We start from the raw sequence: 15,206 nt of genomic DNA on the forward strand, positions 1-15,206 counted from the left end.
TGTGTGTGTGTGTGTGTGTGTGTGTGTGTGTGTGTGTGTGTGTGTATATAAAGCCTACAATGCCAATGTAAAAATGCAGGCTAAACTCCACTACACACTTTTCAGTCCAAGAAAACAAAAAAAAACAAGTTTTAAGCATAAATTTAGGGATATTCACGTGTAGGTGAAAATTCAGAAATATCTGGTTTTTTTCACAGATATTTTACAGAAAATAAAGGTACAAATTCAGTTCAATATGATGACTGTCAACCACTTCATTTTTCATCAACCTTTTAGCCACCAAGTAATCATGAGAGTATCCATACTATAACTTTTAATATGGTATATGTATCTTCAAGAAATTTGGGAAGCTTTCAGTAAACATTAGAAATCTTTTGTACACTAAAAATAAGATTTTTTAATCAAGTATTTTGACAAAAATTGTCTGTGTATATATGGAATCAGGTTGTTGACTGCTCCAAGTGCAAACTTTTCTGCATTTGAAAAATTTTCAAATTACATTTGTGTAGCCTCTACTACATCCTAAACAAAAAGGGAACAGTTTTCTATCAGTTAACCTCTTATATTTTATCTGTTATTTTCCCTACACTAGCTTTACATGGACTTAATCAATTTGACCAACCTTGCAAAAATCATCAAAACAAAATCTAAAACAAATCTAAACAACCATTTTTTAATTTTTAGCATGAATAGAAATTATAACAGGAAACTATGATTGTTTATCTCAAACAGCTTAAGGCTCATAAGTTTACACATCTTTACTGCCCTTTAAAGCATGTCTAACTAATAATCCTGCTATACAAGTTGTAAATCACTGTGAACACACAGCTCAAATTACCATACTGAATGATGTTATATAATACACGAGCTATTTGCAAGCTTACCTCATGGGGAACTATTATTTTTCATTATCTAACCTAATTTAACCTAACAAGTTTCTAATAAAAATATAATTTTTACATTTTAGTTACTTTTATAGTAATAAATAAAAAATGTACATGAAAAACAAGAAATACAGTCCTTATGTTTGATATTTTTTTTTACTGTCAGTTGCTGATGAAATTTAAGCCTACTTTTTCTGTAATGATAGTACGAGTACATTAAATAATTTTTGTTTATTTAAAGAATGCACCTAAGAACACAGAATAACAACATGCACAATGTATATAGTGCCCAATGACTATTATAATTTAACTGGCTTTCTAACCAAGGCATCACTGTCAGAGCCTTAAATAATACCATTAGCTGCTCAATCTGAACAGTGCAAGATACTTTCAAACTGTAGATGAAATTGATAATACTCTGTCCTGAAAATGTTGTAACATTACATGTTTGTTGATAGATTAAAACTGTCTTTCTATTGGTTATAAATTATATAAAATGTAAGTATTATTGGGAATTTGTGAAAGAGAGGATGTGACAGGTGCGCATAACAAGGGAGTCTAACTTTTTAGTTTAGGTTTTTGTAAACAAAGATTGAAAGCTATAAAAATTAAACTTTGTTTCAGTAGCATCTATGTTATAATGTGTAACTTACATTAAAATCCATACTACAGAGAGGGATGGTAAATAAGTTAGAGAATTGGCACGACCTAGAGAACAAATGTCACAATTCTCATACAAGGGGATACTGAGGATTTATGTAAATATTTTCTTTTAAAATTAAGAAATTAAAACTTATATAATGTTAGAATTTGATTCTAACATTTATTCTAATGTTGACATTTATTCACACAGATTGATAATAAAATAGTTAAATTAAATTTTGATTGTAACCCTGTAAAACATTATGACATGCACACTTTGACCTACTTATAGTAAGAGGGTTAATAGCAATGAAGATATTTCCAACAAAAAATTGCTTGTTAGTAAAAACCAAGATTATTAAAATATACTTACTACTTTAAGACCATAAAATCTTCCTTTCCTGATAATACTGGATTAGTTATCATCTGTCTGGAAAAGCAGACCCTGATGATTATGTTTTCACGTTACATCTAGTGAATTTCTGAAATATGATTATAAAAAACAAATTTTATTTAAATGATTTCCTGTTTAATTCACACATGTCAAACCACCAGTTATTCACACAAAGTCAACATCATCATCAGTTCAACATCTGAAGGAGACAAGAAATATTTTTCCATTTTAGGGCTAAAACGTTAAAAAGAGGTACTTAAAAAACTATAAAATATCATGCAAAGGGTTTGAAAATCATGAATTTTAAAGCCACGAGAGATACCGTACATATTTTAATTAGATGTGAATTCACGTCTTTCATTCTCAAATTTATTTCCAAAATATTTTGCATTTACAAACTAGTGTTGGGTTTTGTAAGAGCAGGATTCTTTACAGCAAGTGTCTGTGACTTGTTGGCAATAAATTTCAACAATAAATGGACAGCACACAATCCACTTGTTTTGAAATAATATACTGAAAACTAGTCAAACTTATGTACAAAACTTTGTTACACTATTGGTTATCACAGTTGTATCCAGAGCTTTAAATAATTGTCTCATTTTCCATTAAAGTCCACAGAGGTAGGTTCAATTACTTTAGAATACCCTTAGACAGATCAAATTATTCTCCTCTACTCTGTTGTTACAATACAAGGCTGTGATACTCACTTTCAAATCACCACTATAACTTTTGGTTACCACAATGGTATCCAGAGCTTTAACTGATTGTCTCCTTTTTATCAAAGTGCACACAAATGGGTTCAATTACTATAGAACATCTTTTAACAGACTTTCCAAAACAGTTCCCACAACCAATGTAAAAATAATAGCAGGGCTTGTTTTTAATGAAATTTCCAGGTTGTCCTGGGGACAATCTGATCTGTATTGGAGGCTGTTTGAAGGTTGTCCAAAAAAACAATACATAGACCCTCAAAAAAGATCCAATTATGACAATATTGATGCACAAAGCCCCCCCCCCCAAAAAGACTCAATTTATTTCCAAAAAGTACAATTAATGTTTAGTTGGTAATTTTGCATCTTTATGCAACTAATTTTTGACACTTAATTTCCCGGGAACTTTCATTACATTGGAAAAAACAATCCCAGACCATGATAATGTAACATAGTATCTTAGGGAAACAAACAGTCAATGACCTGTAAACTTTTATACAGAACAGCAATCTTGGCCAATCGTATTCAATGTTTTCATTTTAACCAACTTGGCCTGCACGCCAAGTATAGTAAAATACACCCTCTAGTAAGACTAGACTTGCATTGGAACTCTCATTTTGGAATCAGCAACAGAAGAGATCTAACCTAAAACACAAAATATGTAGATTTTGAGCACATACAAGGCTTTGGCTAGAGCAGCATTAAACCTAGATGAGATCCACACCTTGCTGTCAGCAGCAGAGTGTAATGCTGATACTGACTGGTCTATTTGCAACACTGTCCTGTTCGACTCAGAGACAGACTCGTTAGCCTTGTCTTTATCTAAATCTAACTTTGCCACAGTTAATGATCATTTTACCACCATCAAAAAGAAACCAAGGAAGAAGAAAAGCCATGCAATAAGTATTTTCCTTGAACCAGATGAGAATTCTGTCAACAAAAACAACACCATCACCATAATACCCACAAACAACAAAACATCACACCTATATGTATTAATTGTTGAAGGTGTTCCTAGCATCCTTTGACAACCTCAAATTATTGGAGAATTTTGGAAATCAAAAAGAAAACAGAAGGTGGACTTATCAAATGCACTGAGACAAAAGATTTTGCACACTTACTAGCCCATTGGCCCACTATGGCACTAGGAGGCAGCTCACCAATTCACACTCTTTCAAATACCTTCCAGCTACACACACTGGTAATTAGTCATACACCACAAAAATGAAGACAAAGAAATCCATGAAGAGCTGGAAGCCTTAGGACTGCCTCCAAAAAGAGCAGGGAGGACCATTTTATTTAAAACAAAGGAAAAACCACCACTGGTTAGTTAGTTTTGAAAACAAAGAACACTACAACTCTTTACTCTACAATGGCTGCATGCTATTTTTCACTAAGTATAAAATCAAGGGTGCAAAACTCCCACCAAAGTTGGCCCTACAGTGCTTCAAATGGCAAAGATTTGGGCACTTGAAACCCAACTGCACTGCTAACCCTAGGTGTGTTAGATGCTCTAGCCCACACATGGTTGAGAATTACCCCAACCAGCAAGATGCAGTAAAATGTGCAAGTTGCCAAGGCCTACACACTGCAAGCTACATAGCGTGCCCCAAATATCAGGCTAACAGAAACAGACTCAACCTCACCTCACTACAAGCTACAATTCCACAACTCCCAGCACCTACACTGACTTTCACTCCTACATGTACATTCTCACCACAACAAACAAGAGCCCAACTGCTTCCAACACCAACCCCCAACACAGAAACTGTTCAACCACCTACACAGTTCAACCCATTCTGTTACAACTACAAAGACAACAAACACTAAACAAAACACAAACCATTCACTTTCACTGCCACAGTTAACACCACATCCACCCACATCAAACAACACCTAACCTGCTCAGCGGTACATAACAACACAAAAACCACATGCACGTTAATTTTGTCAATTTCACAGTGAATTTACTGGTCTTTAAATTGGGATAAAATTTTAAAGTTTGGAATTTGTAAACATTCACCTTTCAGATTTGTTTGACTGTACAAGAAAACTTAGCAGGCAAAATTTTGAGCATGTTATGAAATATTTAGTGGTTGCTCAAGGCTTTTAAAAATTTTTAGAATACAACTTCATTGACTGTTCTGAGTCTATTACAGAATGATAATAAGATAAAAGAAAACAATAATAAACCTTAACAAATAATATTTTATTGGCTCCTTGAAGTTATTCCTACTTTACAAAAGAACAAAATTTAATAAAATATGAAAAACCAGTTTTTTATGGCCAAATTAAAATGTCAGTATAACCCATGACCATCATTTTAATGTTGTAGTTAGTAATCATGATATTTGTGCCATTTTACGAGTAACTTTTTCAGGGTTTCTTTGTTTGAAACAGGGAAGTGATGCCTGTGATCTTGATCAACTTGAATAGATACTGCTTTTGATCTTCATCATTGGTAAGCAATTAGTTATACTCTTCAATGAGTACAACACTCCTTTCAGCTGTATTACTGACCTCTTTCAGACTCTGCACAACTTCAAATGCTACTTTGTAGTCATTTCTGAGACTCCACAATTCAGGATCCACATCACAGAAATTCGTTGAAAGTTCCAGGCATCTAAAAAATTGAGGGTATTTTTTGTCACAAAATCTGGTAGGGACTTTTGTTGTACTGTGTTGGTGTTAATTTTGATCCGCTTTAGTGGATTGAGGTACCTTCATGAAGTTCATGTTCATTCATTGCTTATATCATGGCCCGCTTTGTATATGATGGTATATTTGGGTAAAAAAAGCCAAGGCTATCAACCCTTCACTAAGATACAACAAATGCCCAGTAAATTTCTTTGAAGCTGATTTCCATATGGTTGGGTTGTTTTCTTCATATTTCTTTAGACTCTGAAGAAATGTCAGAACACTTTGAGGAGCAGAGATTGCAACAGGAGCAGTGAACCAAGCCCTAATGTAAAGACAAACTAAGAACATACAAACATCACAAATTCCTCTGCTTTCATGTGCAGCCAGTCTGAACTGATTATCGAATATGTAGATTTTGAGCACATACAAGGCTTTGGCCATCCATTGAGCATGATGTACAGCACCTGGTGATAAGTTCCAGGAACTCTCTGCAGTCATCTCTAGGTTGGAACTTTTCAAGCTGTTTTGTGGTGAAATTCATGACTCCATCTTTGCTGTCTGCAATAATGTTTTTTTAGATCTACACTGTTTTCTTCAGTTTGGTAATTTGAACGATCAATGAATTTCCAGTGCTGCTGGAACCGCTTGAAGATTGCAACATCTGGTCCTGACATTCAAGTATGTGATGTAAACATGCAAAGTAGAGTAGATTTCAATCCAATTTTGCTTCAAGTAATGCACAAGTGCCATTTTTTTTACTAGTATTTGTGGCCGTTGTATCAAAACATACTGTCTTAATGAGATTCTGTACTCCCCAGTCTTCTAGTAGCCTAGTCACAGCAGCAGCCTGAGCCTCGCCAGTCCCAGAAACCAACTTTGGTATTCCAAAGTTGATTGAGTTCTAATCCAGACATGATAACTGGAAAGCAGTCTACTTGTTCTTTTCCAGTGAGGTCGCTGAGAAGTTTTCCATCCCCATGAACAACTAGGGAGTGTTTAGTTTGAACAATTGCTTCAGATTTTTGGATATATCCTGATGAAGATTATGTCTTGTTTATCGGTTTGATTGTCAAATCCTGAACGTCATGACCAAGGCTCTTGAATGTTGCTTTTTTGTCTGACAGCTTGGTTCTGTCCACAGTAGCAACCAACTCGTGGTCTATGATACTTTTTCTTGCCCTCTTTTTAGGCTGAGAAGAAGATGGTTCTTGTATCATTCTGTTTATCTCTGCAAAATCATTATCTGTATCGTCTTTCTCATTACTGTCAGCACTGTCATAGCTCCAATCAACTCTCTCATTCAGTATTTTCTCTTCTTGTTCTGCTTGTTGCCATCTCCTTAATTCATCATTCTTTCTTTTCTTTGTTTTCGATTCCTTCATAGTAAGTACATTGTCTACTGAGCCCATACAAAACATGCAACATACAATTAATCAATGAAAGGTTAACATCTTTAGCTTTCAACCACTGTAGAAAAGCAGAAACAAGAAACAGTTGTCCTTTATACTACGACAAGCATCTCACATAAAAAAATTTCCCCATACAATAAGTACTTAGCATCCAAAGTAACATAAATACATTCAAACAGTACACATGAAGATCAGTTGTTTTATCATTTTAGCTTGGGCACAGGACAGGTAAACTAATTATATGTCTGTCCAGTGAAAGTTGGTTTTCTCAGAGCATTCCTATTTACCCCCCCCCCCACATCAAAGTTTACGGCACTTGAATTTAACGATTTTAGCCTTGGCATTGGATTTACAAATCCCAGCCACCTGGTGACCCTGATAGTGGGATATTTGTTATGATGTGGTTTGTCGCAATGCTTCTTCTCTTCAACAATGTCATCTTCCTTGATCTTCTCTCTGCTTTCAGACATTTCTCCAATTTCTAGACTTCAAATCCACCATAGTGAAACAACCAATCAATCTCTGAGAATTTAAGTTCACTAACTCATCAAATAGTTTATCTTGAGCAGGGCAAAGGGGGATATTAATATCCCAGAGCACAAAAGTTTGGAAAAGTTTCTTTCATTTAAAAATTAATCCCTGTTACAGATTTTTATTTTTGCATTGAAATTCGCACATACACACTACTATACCATAATACGTACACAATGCTTGAGCGCTGCACATGTACACACACCGCTGATATGTACTGTCATTTATACTTGTAGCTTGTATTGACTTGGAGAGAGGCAAAACTAGCCTTATTTTATTTATTGTTATTCTGTTTCATACTTTCATAAAACTGTGTTTGATGTTATCCTTATTATGTTTTGTTTAACTCATGGATTTTCCCACTTTTCTTCTGGTAGCTAGGCCTTATCTCCTTCCTTGACTCAATTGGTCGTGTCTGTCTAACTTTAGGCTTAGGCCTATGTGTGCATAATTGAAAATGGGTCAGTGTTTCAACAGTGACAACTAACAATGAAAATTCTGAGTTTGATCATTTTACATCTTTTATACTTATTCTGTTATTTTATCAATATTAACTCTATATGGTGTTGATTGATTTGACCAACCTTGTAACCATCATATAAATCAGGAAATAAATCTGAATTACTTTTATGTTCTAGAATAATTGCAAATTGTAATAGGAAACCACAAATGTTTATTCTAAATAGCTTAAATCTCTTAACAGTATTAATCTATTTATATTTATTAATTTTTGTTTTATTGTCCTTTAAACCGTGTCCGACTAAAAATACCCTGACAGAAGTTGAAAATTACATAGCGCATGTGCATCGGCATGACCCTACGAAACAGAGTAATGCAGAAGCTTCTGGCTCGTATACCCCATGACGGTTTTTTACTATTTTTCTTTCATTTTCTTACCTAACAACTTTGATTTTTATGATTTTAGTTACTTTAATAAACAGTTAAAACAAATAGAAACTAAAAAAACTCATAAATAAATATCAAATTTTTATTTTCAGTAAAGCTTTGTATTTTATTTGTTATTTTTTCTACTATAACATTATATGTATTTCTGTATGTTTTAAGTACGTAATCAAAGTATAATGAAAATAAAGGTTACAAAAAAAAATTATAGTATTGTTAGTAGTAATTACAAAATTTCAAAGTACTTATGGTCAGAGTTAACGTCTCACCTTTTCACACTTATTTTCTCTAGTTATTTTATTGCTAGTAGGTGAGTTAGAAATGAGAACAAAATGAATAGTATTCTGTTCTTTTCAGTATGGACAGTAAAGTTCCAAGTAAATCTTCTGAGAGTTTCTTCTAATCTTTTTACACCTATTTTCTATTGTTATTATACTGTTAGCGGCTGAAGTAGAAAAAAAATGTAGATATATGTAAATGTAGATATATTTATGTAAATATAGATTACATAAAATGTAATCTGACCAAACCCAGAAGGTCACATACCACGTGACACACAAAAATTGATATTTAGCCTTTTTTTTTTTTAATGTTTAGTTTCAACTTAAGAAACTATCTAATGTATAACATTAAAATTAGTATTATAATCTGCAGTTTGATACCATACTTATAGACATATGTTTATAAAATAATAGCAAAATAAAATGTGGAATGTAAATCTACAAACGTGATGACATGCCCTTTGACCCCCTACCCATCTCGACAGGGTTAAATTAAACTTCAAAAAAATCTCATTGAAATATTTACCAAGCCATCCGTTAACATTAAATTTATTGCCTCCAACACATCTGAGGGTAATCCATTCCAAAGGCCAACTGCTGTGTTTGAAAAGTAAAACTGTCTTAGCTGAAGATGATTCCTGCCCTGTAAAAATTAATATTTTTGTCCCATGGTCCTACTATTGTCACCATTAAATACAAAAAAATACGCACCAACACTATGAATTCCCTTAATCTTTACACTAATTGTTTCCAAACGGTGTGTCACAACACACTAGTGATATGGCAAGTAACTAGGGGTGTCACAAGAGTTTTACCAAATGAAGAATAATTAAGAACATAAAAATAAACTACAAAAAAAAAAAAAATTACGAGGAAGTGAGGGTGTCACAAAACTCTTGGTAAGTGGGTTAGGGTGTTGTGAATGGAAAAAGTTTGGAAACCACTGCTTTAATCACTTGAATCAATTTCTAATTTTACACAATTAAACAATTTTAAAGACCTTAACCTATCCTTTTCTGAATATGTTTCCATCACAATAGCCTTACTCTTGAATCCTTTCCAACAATTTAATGTCCTTTCTAAAGTATGGAACTTGTGATTGAACACAGAAATCCAAATGAGGCCAAACCATAGACCTATACAATGAAATTATAATCTGTTTAGACATGTATCAAATGTTTGCTCCTCTATCACTAGCAACAACACATTGCTTGGATGTCTTATGAAACTGATCAACAGAACACTAAGATGCAGAACACTGTTAAAGTTATTCCCCATCAAAATTATATTTAGAATTCAAATTGAGATAACTCACATACATCACCTTGCATTTCTTGTAATCAGAAGGCACCTGCCATTTATTTGCCCAACTCACCAAATGATCGAATTTCTTTTGCAAAGCAGCAGCAGCATCTTCCTCACAGTCAGCAATACACAAGACCTTAATGTCATGAGGAAATTTAAGTAATTTATTGGACATTCCTTCGTATATGTCACTGATGTAAATCAAAAAGAAAAAAAGGTCCTAAAACTGAGCACTGAGGTAGCCACTTGTGACATTAATCCAGTTTGACTGAAATCCATTTATAACAACCTTCTGCTTTCTTCCATCCAACCACTTTTCATTTGAATGAGCCAACTTGCCCCTCCACATCTTTAGAGATTAGTTTTTTTTAACAAAGTTTTTAAGTGGCATTTTATTAAATGCTTTATTAATATCCATATACACCCAATCTACACCTTTAACATCATTTACATAAGCAGTAACTTCTTAAAAGATTGTCAAAAGATTAGTAAGGCAAAATTTTTCCCTAATGAAGAAATGTTGACTGTCCAACATAATTTTAAACTTCATTTATTGGCTTTTCAAAGCATCTTTTATCAGACTTTCTCAATAATGATGTAAGATTAATAGACATATAATTACCAGGACAATTTCTATCACCACCCTTCAAAATAGGAATAACATTAGCTAACTTCCAGCCCTCTGGCACCTTCCACTATTCAAGTACTTCCAAAAATATAGTACAAAGTGGCTCATATATTCAATCATTAATCTCTTTGAAAAACCCCAAGAAAATATCTGGCCCAGGAGCCTTATCATTCTTCAAACTTTGAAAACCTTTTCTTAACAACTCATAATTAATGAGAATCTTGTTTGATCTTGTTTCCATCTAGGAATGCTTAAAATTTTCATTAGTTAAAATACAAGAAAAAGATATAATGTTAAAACCAAGCCAACTCACAACCACCAGATACAAGTCCTCCTCTTATTATCCCACAAAAATCTTGCTCCCATCTTAACAGTTTGTTTACCCTTAATATATATATTTTTTAATCCTTACTGTTAATTTCTATCTTCAGCCAATCTTTTTTTCATATATCTTCTTCCATTTCCCAATTTCCTGTTTGACCAACTTCCTTGATTTTCTATAATCATCTAGGGCTCATGCATTAGCACACAACAGCACAAGCACTGTAACTTGTAAGTTGTAACAATAACAATCAATTTAAACTTATATTTATTAGGCTTTTCCTTAATTTTATCTTTTATAGTTATACTTTTTGTACGTCAACTTGGTTTTTTTTTACTTACAATCATCCCCCCTTTTTTTCTACAAGGAATATGTTTACCTTAAATATTTAAAGATTTTGAATTTTCATTATATTACTATTAATAATACATGTCCAGAGATTCGTTAAGCCTAATCATAACAAGCCTAGTAATATAGCATATGGTGCAACGATGAGCAGTCTTAACTTCAAGTGCATACGCGGTTATACTATATTAGAAAAACTCTTACTAAAACTAAACTTTACTAGTCTTTAATTTAACTCTAAAGTTAAAACATTAAATATTCTATTCATTGGTGATGTAGTATTGGTAATGGTATGTACTGTCTAAACTAAACTTAAAAATAAAAGTTAAAGTAACAGTAACACAGGCTATTAATATTATTCAACTATCAAGTTAAGCTTATTAATTAATAGAAAATAAACACATACAATTACAAATTAAATGTTGTTAGACTGACTTTGAAATTTATTGACTAAAATTAAGTTAAACTGTTAAAGAGCTTGAACTTGACTCATATTCATAGATTCATGGTCTGAAGCCGTAAAGACCGAAATAGAGCTGAAAGTTGAAGTTGAAATGTGATCAATTTCGATTTTTCACTGAAAATTTCAGTGAATTTCTATTTTATTGTATAGATTATAAAATAAAATGTGATGAACTTGTATTAACTACTTCAAAAATTTACTTTTGGGATAACATATCACATTTATGGTTATATAATTATCTATTTTGTACTTAATTCATCAGAACTTACCAATATACAGTAGTCTTAAACCTCTACTATCTCGCTGACAGTGGCAACGGTTAGGATTACCACACCTCATTCACGCAAATAGCTCGTGATACGCGATCTGACGAAGCGGAAGTTATAATTGCAAGTAAAACGACTAATTGGTTTCAAAGCATAGATTCCACTTTAAAGATTAATATATTTAACTCAAACAAATGTACATTTACTATAAAGTATAATTATAAAGACATGTAACAGAGACTTAAATGTGTATAATAATTAGTTTGATGAACCAACTAATTTGTATGACAATTCATTATCAAACACACAACGACAGTATTATTTTCTTACAAATTACAGTTTTTACAGAAAGGAAGAATATTGTTACGTCTCGGTTCGTTAGTTAATTTTCCGTAAATTTGTTCCGACGAAACTTTAGCGACACAAGTCCTTTCTTAAATAAAACTGGTTTATTCTTTCCGAATACAACTTTACCGATACACTTAACTTCAACAGTCGCTCTATAACAACTCTATAATTCTCACGTCTCTCGTGCTCGACAATACTCAGTTCAATTACACATTCTCTGACTGCAGTTCAATTACTCATTACCTACACATTGTACCGTCACGTTGTGACCATCTTATATATACCACACTACCCCCAATCTAGTAATCTCCCGACAATTCACGAAGGTTCGAGAAAGAAGTGGCGTGATACTAGTCACGTGACCTCGCTGTCGCAACAATATCGTAAAACGAGTACGACGTTTCCGTTATTGATGCGATCATTCTCAAGTGCAGTACGTTTAACGGTAAAGAACGTTTTGGTATTTAAATCAACATTCAACAATATAACAATGTATTTAAATTCTACAATTGATAATGGTTACTTTCGCTTGTATATATCAATCACCGTTAATTGACAGAATATCATTTATGGTTGAGCAGTTTGTTTGAAGTTAAACACAAAGCTACACAATGGGCTAACTGTGCTCTGCTCATCACGGGTATCGAAACCCAGTTTCTAGCGTTGTAACTCTGCAGACATACCGCTGTCCCACTTGGGGAGGGGGTAGGCTGTTTGAACAGAAAAAAAAAGTTGAATAACTATGAAAAGTGCATAAGATTAAAAATGACTGGGGAGATGTGCCTCTGTATTTGTTCATTGTAGGATTTTTTTATTTTATTAATTAATTATTAATTTATCCTTTAAAAGGATATAATTAAGTCTGTTTATATTCAACTTATGAGATATATTCCGTTATATTAATTTTATTTAGGAAACTTTTCTTTTTCCTCCAACAACTGCTGTAATCTCTCTTCTTGTTTCTTTTCTCGTTCTTCTTGTTTATTTTGCTGTTCTTGTATTGCTGCCATCAAATCTGCTAAGCTGTAGTTTGATTTGCCACTTTTCGTTTCCATCTTCTTTTTTCTTCTCCATCCCACTCTCTGACACCAATTTGTTACGTCTCTGGTCGTTTGTTAATTTCCGGTAGAAATTCTTTCCGATGAACTTCAGCGATATAAGTCCTTTCTGGATTAAACCAGTTTATTCTTTCTCGTTACAAACTTTTAGTACACAGTAATTTCACAATCACTACGTTTCTCGTCACTTTAAATTAACTACTTTTAATACACGCTATAAATCACAGCGATTCACCATCTCGATAACAAAACACACACTAGTTCAATATGGAATCGTAAATTACCCGGAACTCTCTTCATTCAATCCCGCAGGCTTTTTTTGCCAGGCTTATATACTAAAAAAAGAGGGCGACCTGAACAAACTCGGTCTTCCCCGATAATTCATGATCATTCGAGAGATTCATGTTACCAGCGTCACGTGACTCCCGCTGTCGTAACAATACTTACACATCTGTGGTTTGATAAATAATTGTATCATTCTTATACTTGTACATTAATTATGCAAGTAAGAAGACAAAAGTGGATGTGATTTCAGAAAAGAAAAGAGATGAAATGGAAATTTATAAAATTGACCATCTGCATTCTGTCGTGATTCGAGCCCCCGATTTTAGCATATGAAGTCGGTAAATGTACCGCTGATCCGCCGGGTTCAACTGAAAATGGAAAGTTGTTGATAAGTATACTTACTTTTCTACACTGTCAGCCCTTCGCCCATTCAACTGAAAAGCAAAGCCAATGATATGTTTGTTTTCGATGTTCAGGTGTCTATTTTTCAAGTGATGATGAGAAATTGGATCAGTAAAGAAGAGGTCCTACTGGATCATATCTCTATGAAAAATATAGTTTACTACCTTAATTAAAGCTGCCTCATATCCTACATTACTTGCAGCCAAAGAAATCTCTACGATAGTACGGCTTCTTCTGGTAAGTCCAACTACTAACGCCTCGTCACAATGGTCTTTTTCAGCTTTACAGAGGCTACAAAGCTGGTTTCGATCCAGTATGACATCTACAAGGCTTAATGCTTTAGCTGTCCTTAATATTCACAAAAAGTATGATGCAAAACTAGAATTGGTCGCCATTGTAAACGAATTTTGTGAAAATTGCGTGTCCAACTTATTTTGAAAGATTTGAATAGTGATAATTGTTTTCTGAAGGTGTTCTTACGTACCTCTTACCGTAACTATATTGTAATACATATTGTTCTTTTCATCGTACACGACCTTTGTTTTGGTTTTTAAAATATTTTTTATTCGTGTTTGTTTAACAATCTCTCCAGTATTTCACCACATGAAACGTATATGCGAGCTATGAGTTATATAACCTCTACTCATGTAATTACATTTTTATATATTTCAATATTTACTAATGAGTTGAGGCCCACAAGATAATTCTCAGACAATCCAAGTAGAGATATTGTTAAATTCTCATTAGCTCCTTATTCGGTATTCGAAGCATGTCTGTATTTCACCTCTTAGACATTCCATATTGCTACAACAGCGGAATTCACGTGACGCTGGTATCAAGTAATGAGTATCTAGAAGGTTCGGGGAGCATCACAAATAATCCAGTATTTGCTAGACGCCCTCTAATCCTGTATATAAGCGCGCCAGATAAAGCGCGACAAATTAATCGGAAATTGAAACAGAGACAGAGAGAAATAGAGACGGACAATTGAGTCAAGCGCGGTTGTGACCATAAGTAAAGTACGTGAATCGTTGTGAATTATAGCGTGTGTTTAAGTTAAAGTAACTCTGGAAATTAAGTGTATGGCAAAGTTGTATTGAGAAAGAATAAACCCGTTTTATTTAAGAAAATATCGCTAAAGTTTCATCCGAAAGAAATTATATGGGAAATTAACAAACAACCAGGAAACGAGAAGCGGCAAATCAAACTACAGCTTAGCAGATTTAATGGCAGCTGTACAAGAGCAGCAAAAGAAACAAGAAGAACTAGAAAAGAAACAAGAGAGATTACAGCAGTTGTCGAAGGAAAAAGAAAAGAAACAAGAAGAGGAATCACAGCAGTTGTTGGAGGAAAAAGAAAAGAAACAAGAAGAGGAATCACAGCAGTTGTT

General features: G+C 33.5%; 1 protein-coding gene across 3 annotated transcripts in view; it reads right to left on the reverse strand.

Moving 5' to 3' along the window:
* LOC106473036 (ras-like GTP-binding protein Rho1) overlaps positions 1–11,838 on the reverse strand; it is a 41,485-nt gene extending 29,647 nt beyond the window's left edge. For 2 of the 3 annotated variants that reach the window (XM_013933713.2, XM_013933714.2), the window contains exons 1-2: positions 11,727–11,838; positions 1,900–2,008 (exon numbers count right to left, since the gene is read on the reverse strand). The gene's annotated coding sequence lies outside the window, so the exon portion shown is untranslated. Of the gene's footprint in view, positions 1–1,899; positions 2,009–10,739; positions 10,759–11,726 lie in introns of those variants that run through there. The other variant, XM_022401546.1, reaches the window with a different exon arrangement.
* Positions 11,839–15,206: the final 3,368 nt, after the last annotated feature.

The sequence above is a fragment of the Limulus polyphemus genome, unplaced genomic scaffold, assembly GCF_000517525.1.
Source record: "Limulus polyphemus unplaced genomic scaffold, Limulus_polyphemus-2.1.2 Scaffold5833, whole genome shotgun sequence".
NCBI lineage: Eukaryota > Metazoa > Arthropoda > Merostomata > Xiphosura > Limulidae > Limulus > Limulus polyphemus.